General features: G+C 35.0%; 1 long non-coding RNA gene across 1 annotated transcript in view; it reads left to right on the forward strand.

Moving 5' to 3' along the window:
* Positions 1-1,740, forward strand: part of LOC118157166 — a 2,368-nt gene extending 628 nt beyond the window's left edge. Inside the window, exons 2-3 of the long non-coding RNA XR_004746559.1 lie at positions 994-1,097; positions 1,678-1,740. This is a non-coding gene — a long non-coding RNA (uncharacterized LOC118157166). The remainder of the gene's footprint in view (positions 1-993; positions 1,098-1,677) is intronic.
* The last annotated feature ends 4,976 nt before the right edge of the window (positions 1,741-6,716 follow it).

Raw genomic sequence — 6,716 nt, forward strand, 5'->3', positions numbered from 1 at the left:
TGGGGGATAAGGATGAACCCTATTGAGATACTCTAGAAAAGTTCTGAATTGAATGGTATTATTCAAATAATACCAAAAATGTTTTAGGCACTGTGGAAACATAGGCAGATACAAAGGGAAAAAGCAAAAGAAAAGCAGTACTTCTGAGAACAGGTCAGAAAGAGTGGTGAGCTTTAATGCTACTATAAAATTGGACTGCTTGTTCAAGGTTTTGTATTTTGCTTGTATTAGCAAGATAGAATTGTTCCCTCTGATCTACCAGTGGTATTATTAATTGACAGTGTTTTCAGGAAAAACTTTAATAAACAAAGGATGGCTTTTTTTTTTGAGATGTTAAATAGCATTTATTGTAATGAAAAATTAGAGAAAAAAAGTAACACAAAGTTGCCATTTTTGCTTTTAAATTATATTCCCCATTCATTTACTACAAAGGCAGTACTGGATGTAACACAAAAAATACTCCGTTATAGATTTGTGTTAAATAATATCAACCCTGGAGTTTGTGTATTTAGTTCAGTGAATGCCTCAAACAAGCGCTGTTGTGATGGTGGATTTTTTAAAGCTCATTCCCCAACCAAATAATCCCTTATCTTTGCATTGAACTTTGCTTATAATTCAAATTTTGTTTCTCCATGTTTCATTCATCTTTTCAATGGTGTAAAAGACAACATATAGGAACGTGGTTGATAGGGAAAGATAGCAGGAAAACTGTGAAAGCAGCATTTTAAAAAGATTACTGTTTACATGAGCTCACTTTGTTAAATCTTTTGCACCTAAAAGGCAGTTTAAGATAAAGGTGTACTACTTCCTATAAAACAGGTATTACAGAATTGTATTTTAAGCTGAAGAAAAAATGTGTATATGAAGTACATGGTAATTTCACAATAGAAATGGTGGTTATTCTGTCATTGGGCCATGTCATGAATATGAGGATCTGTTCTTTAAAATAGTTCTGATAATAAAAGATAATTTATTTCAATTACCTTCAACCAGACACAACTCCCTGAGGTAGTTGCACTTACTTCAGAAAGGACGTGGTCTTTCATAGCCTGGCTGAGGGACAACAGACCTTTCAGCCCAGTTCTTCAAGTAATAAAGTAAGTATTTCTGTTAGATACGGAGTGATTATTGGCAAGTCGTACTTACAGTTTCTAATTGACATTGAAAAGTGGGGGTGTCTAGCTCAGAAGAAACCAAATACTATATCCTCCTCTTGATAGAGTGCTGTTATCTAAAACCCCTTTCAATGGAGGTCTGTAAATTCTGAATGAGGAAAAAAGGAACATTCAAATTCTGTATACACAGATGTAATTTTTTTCTGGGTTTAATCTTTATCGGGATTTAATATAACACTTTCAGAATTCATTGCCATCAGCATAATTGCTTACATCTAAACACTAGATCATTTTTATGCTTCCGTTCTTGTGTTTCTACAAGATACTTTAAATGCTATTTCACCTACCTTTCTCCCATGTTATGCTTGTTAAAAAGATGCTCCTTTTTGATAGTGATCACAGACTCCAGGGGCTTTTTTCTTGACTTTGGGTTATTTGTACTACAGTATCTTGGGGCTGAATCTAGACTTCAAAACACAATAAGCAATTCATTAGAATTTATGCCTCTACTTTAATTTACAGTGTATCTCTTGCTAAATGACTAAAATATCTATTCTTTCAGAGATGAAACTCCTGCCAAGACAGAGTTTTTTCCGCATTTAATTGAAGATCGGAGAGAAGCAGCTTTGTCTTATTATTAATTCTTACTTCATATTCAACAGCAGATTTGTAAATGAGCAAGGAGTAAACTAGAAGAAAAATCCGGACTCCAGATAGAAGCATTGGCTGAGAAAAGTATATAGAAAGTTACAAAAGTGGATGTTTGTTCCTCACAATGTACAGTAATCAGCACTGATTTGGAAACTTTACAGCTAAAGGAGGAGATGTATACATTTCCAGAAGAGTTTTGCACATTTATTTCAGTCTAAAAGTGCTAGGAATGATGAAGCTGTTTTCAGTAGTAAACTAAATTGGTTTATCCACGTGCGGCAGGATGGTGCTCTGTTTATTGCAAGTACAATTAGGTAAAGCCTTTTTTTCTTACGTTTATTATGGTAGCCCTTCAAAAATTCAAATTCTTAACAGAGATGTCAAAGGGCAGTGCTGTATGTTGGTTGTTTATATGAATTTCTTCTTAAAAGAAACTATTCATTCCCTTTGAAAGTTGTAGAATTTCACTAAAGTAAATGAATTGTGGAAATAAAATATATAATGTACATAAGTATTACATTTGTAAAGAAAATGTAAAAACGTAACTAAAAAAAGACAGCTCAGTGTGCTGAATTGTTGAGTGCTCAATGATGAATTATGTCAGTCCCAAGCTAGACAGTGAAGTTGACTATTATAACATGCTTAACAAAAATCCATGTAGAAGGAACACAGCTTCTCGTTCTGTTTAATTTTTAGGTGGATTTATTTATGATTGGTTTGCTAATTAAAAATATTTTGCTTTATCATGTGTTTTAATATTTATGCAAATACTATATTTTTGCAAGTGAACTATATATTGAAGAGAATATGTTTACCACTTTATTTTGCAGACCTCTGGAAGGGAGGAAAAAACGTTGCACTCTCTGAAATGAGCTATCGATACAATACAGTAGTTAAAGTTCCTGAAACCCTCCTTGTGTATTATCCTAAAGGAGACATATCTGCTAAGCTTGTTTTACATTTTGTAAACTGCTGTAATCTTGGTCCAGGCTTTCTGTAACTTTTGTCTGCTGTTTAGAATAAGCATGGGTAATCACTCAATCTTACTTGACTATATGATTTCTGCTGCGATCTAAAGGGGAAAAAAAAGGCGAAGAGGGGTATAAAAATGAATTAGCTTGCAACAAGGGAAGTAAAGGCTTTAATATGCCAAATTTCAAAATGCAGTCATATAGTCACATTCTTACATCTTTCCAAAACTCTGTTCTTGCTAATGTTTTGGTAACTTAATTGTGAAGTTTCAGATGGATTTAGCTCAGATTTTGAAACTTTGTTGTGAAATGGGGGTGGTTTTGTTTCAGTTTTTTTGTTTTGTTTTGTTTTGTTTTTGTTTTTGTTTTTTAGAGGCACATTACAGAATCGCAGAATAGTCTAGGTTGGAAGAGACCTCCAAGATCACCGAGTCCAACCTCTGACCTAATGCTAACAAATCTTCCACTAAACCATATCCCTAAGCTCTACATCTAAATGTCTTTTAAAGACTTCCAGGGATGGTGACTCAACCATTTCCCTGGGCAGCCTATTCCAGTGACTAACAACCCTTTCACTAAAGAAGTTTTTCCTAATATCCAACCTAAACCTCCCCTGGCGCAACTTTAGCCCATTCCCCCTCGTCCTGTCACCAGGCACGTGGGAGAATAGACCAACCCCCACCTCGCTACAGCCTCCTTTCAGGTACCTGTAGAGTGCAATAAGGTCGCCCCTGAGCCTCCTCTTCTCCAGGCTGAACAGTCCCAGCTCCCTCAGCCGCTCCTCGTAAGAGTTGTTCTCCAGACCTTTCCAGACCCTTCACCAGCTTCGTAGCCCTTCTCTGGACTTGCTCAAGCACCTCCATGTCCTTCTTGTAGTGAGGGGCCCAAAACTGAACGCAGTACTCGAGGTGCGGCCTCACCAGAGCTGAGTACAGGGGGACAAATAGAAAATATTTAGAAATAATTCACAAAGTATAGTCACTCATACATTATACTTTTTGTTTGTTTGTTCGATGAAATATAACTAAAATGATTAAGTACCAAAAAGTAAATAATAATTAGTATGATTACATTTTATTTTAAAGTAGTCTTGAGAATGTTAACTGTTCACATGTTGCATAACTGCAGTATCCCCTGAAAACGGAACTTGAATAGTCGAGAAAAAATGTTCTAGCTATGCTTTAAAAAAGTTACCCTAGTTAAATTGTTCAAGTGACATTATTTTGCATGTTAGCATCAACTCATTGTTTGGGGAAAATATAATTTACATGTGTGTTGTCCTTAACTAAATGTTTTTAAGTTACCTAAAAGAAATTTACCTAAAATAAATTACTTGAGATTTTTTTTTCCATTTGGTAAATTATCATGTAATAAATGTCTGAGGTGATGTTAAACGTTGTCCCTAAAGAAGACCACCAGGATTTCAGTACTGATACACTTGTTCATAGATGGATTCAAAGTGGGTGAAAGCTACACACTGCTGAAGACTGGGGCATCTCAAAAATTATTTGTAATTGCAAAGATGAGAAGAGCATGTTACAATTTAAGTGCCCGATGACTTGTGAGCTTGGTATTGAATACCTTGGAACATCCTATTCCATGATTAATTGTAACATGTTCTGTAAAACCATTAATTAAAGCTTTATTTTTCCATCATTTTTTGTATATAAAATTATAACAAGTACAGCAAGAGCTATTTGTTCAGTAAAATCCTAACACAGCACAGAATCTAGCGTTTTTGTTGTTGTGACTTTTTAAAATCAGTTAGTGGAGCACATGTACTTCCTGACTGATGTTTGTTTTCAAATTTAAGATGCCAATTCCATGGAAGTATTTTGAATTGAAACATCTTTGGATTTAGCACATTGGTTTTAGTGTTTGAACAAGTGTATCTTAGGTATGGAAGTAGCATCTGAAAGGTGGCTGTACTTACAATGATTTGGATCAAGCAACTGTACTGAAGGTGCATGCCAAAAATGAATCCCCATGAAGACACACACTGTGAAACTTGAAAGATTTTGCCCACTGGATAATATTTTGGTAAGGAGATAAGAGGTAAGCTTTTGTATTTTTTTTTTAAAGTGTTGAACTGTCCCAAGAGGATCTGACTGTTTTAGGGATTGATGTTTTTTTTCCCCAAAAGCTTTCAACTCTGTGTCATATGAATCATGCCTGTTTCAAGAGAAGTTCAAAATTAGCTAGGGGAAAGATATACCAGCCCCGGCTAAGTAAGTCTTCTGGGGAATTGATTCAAATTCTCTACATTTTAAGTACAGCTGACATCCCTTTTCATTTCTTAGTTCTAAAAGCAACATCGCTTACATCTTTTAACATCAAAGGAATATGTGAACTACTGATGGAGAAATTACAGTCCAGGAGGCTCTTAGAATAGTAAAGACATGTAATGTAGCTCCTGGAGAATTAGTGGTAAACATAATTTTGTATTAAACTTTCACATACATCAGAAATAAGCCTATTCGTTAATTTTGATGTAGAGCTTCATATCTCTGGAAAAAAGATGAGTGGGCGCAATTGACTTTGGCTTTCTGTACATTTTGTCAGATACTGAAAAGATGTTTTTCAGTCAGTAGTGGTGGTGGTGGTTTTTTTTAACAAGCCAAAATCAGCTGTTAGTAATCCTGACAGTCAAGAGCTCTTCAAGTAATTTCAAATATGAAGTATTACTTTTTTGACCCCAAATACATTTCAATAACTCTATTAAAAACAAACAAACAAACAAACAAACTTTCCAAGATAGTGGGACAGACCTGGATTTTTTAGTGTGTACTTACAACCTCAATCACTGATTTCAGTAGTTGGTGTTAACTCATGTATAAAGGACTTGCAAGATCTTGAGTAAAATTTTTGACCATATTTTGTCTCACTGCTATCTTCTGATCTTGGACAGGATGTAATCCTGCAAAAGCTTGGTGGCCAAGCTTTTCAGTGAGTGACTGAAACAAGAAGTTTTGGAGGCTCTCACTGGCAATCTTTGTCTTGCTCACACAGAAAATTCTCTTTACCAAATCCTTTAGGAGAAGTGGCCTTTTTTTTTTTTTTTTTTTTTAATTAATAGCATAGGTCATTGATTAGCATTCCTGCTGCAAAATTTTCCTGTGGCAAAACTTCTGGAAACATTTCAAAACTTGAAGAAAAAAAAAAAAAAAAAAGGAAAATTAGTTTTAGTATTGTTTCTCTTGTACCAATTTACCTTTCTGATTTCTGTTGTATATTTTCTAAAAGTACTGGATATTTGATTTTCAGCTGTCGAGAGAACACCACCCCAGAGACATCAGCAAATACAGATTTCAAATTACACTCTTCATCATTAAAAGAAAAGCACCAGTTCAATTCAAAAACTATATATATATTTTGAGTGTTTCCAGTAGGAAAGAAGCTGATTTTTTTCTCTGTTGGGCAATAAAGTAGTGTAATATTTTTTCTTGTGTTTTATCTCTTTGCCACATGTAGGAAGCCCCGCCCTTGTGAGACACTGAGGCTTTGCGAGTTTCTTGAGTGAAGAGTTTACTGTCACAAAAATCCTCAAGGAAGAGTAGGTGATGATTTACCATCTTAGTAATCTGCTAGCCATAGAAAATGCCATTCTTACCAATTGTTTGAAAAAGAGTTTGATGGTGTTTCTCAGATCCATGAAGTGTTTTACATAAAGGTGGGATATCACTGCCCTTTCCCCTATTCTATTCTTTTTTGTCCTAATGTGTTGTTACGGTGAACTTTGAACAGTGTTCCCTCGGTCTTTTAGTAAGTGTGTGTTATAAAAAATAAGTTGCTATATGGCTTCTGCGAGAAGTTTAAAAACAAAAAGTGAGCTATCTTCCCTCCTCAATGGTGGTTTCTTAGGTAGCAGGAACAATGTTTTGGCTTCTTCCTAAAGCAATACTTTTGGAGTTTAGGACTTGATTTATTCAAAAAATAAAAAGTAAAACCTTGCAGAAAGTGTGTGTGTGTGGTGGAAAGG

Source organism: Oxyura jamaicensis, assembly GCF_011077185.1.
Source record: "Oxyura jamaicensis isolate SHBP4307 breed ruddy duck chromosome 4 unlocalized genomic scaffold, BPBGC_Ojam_1.0 oxy4_random_OJ94, whole genome shotgun sequence".
NCBI classification, from domain to species: domain Eukaryota; kingdom Metazoa; phylum Chordata; class Aves; order Anseriformes; family Anatidae; genus Oxyura; species Oxyura jamaicensis.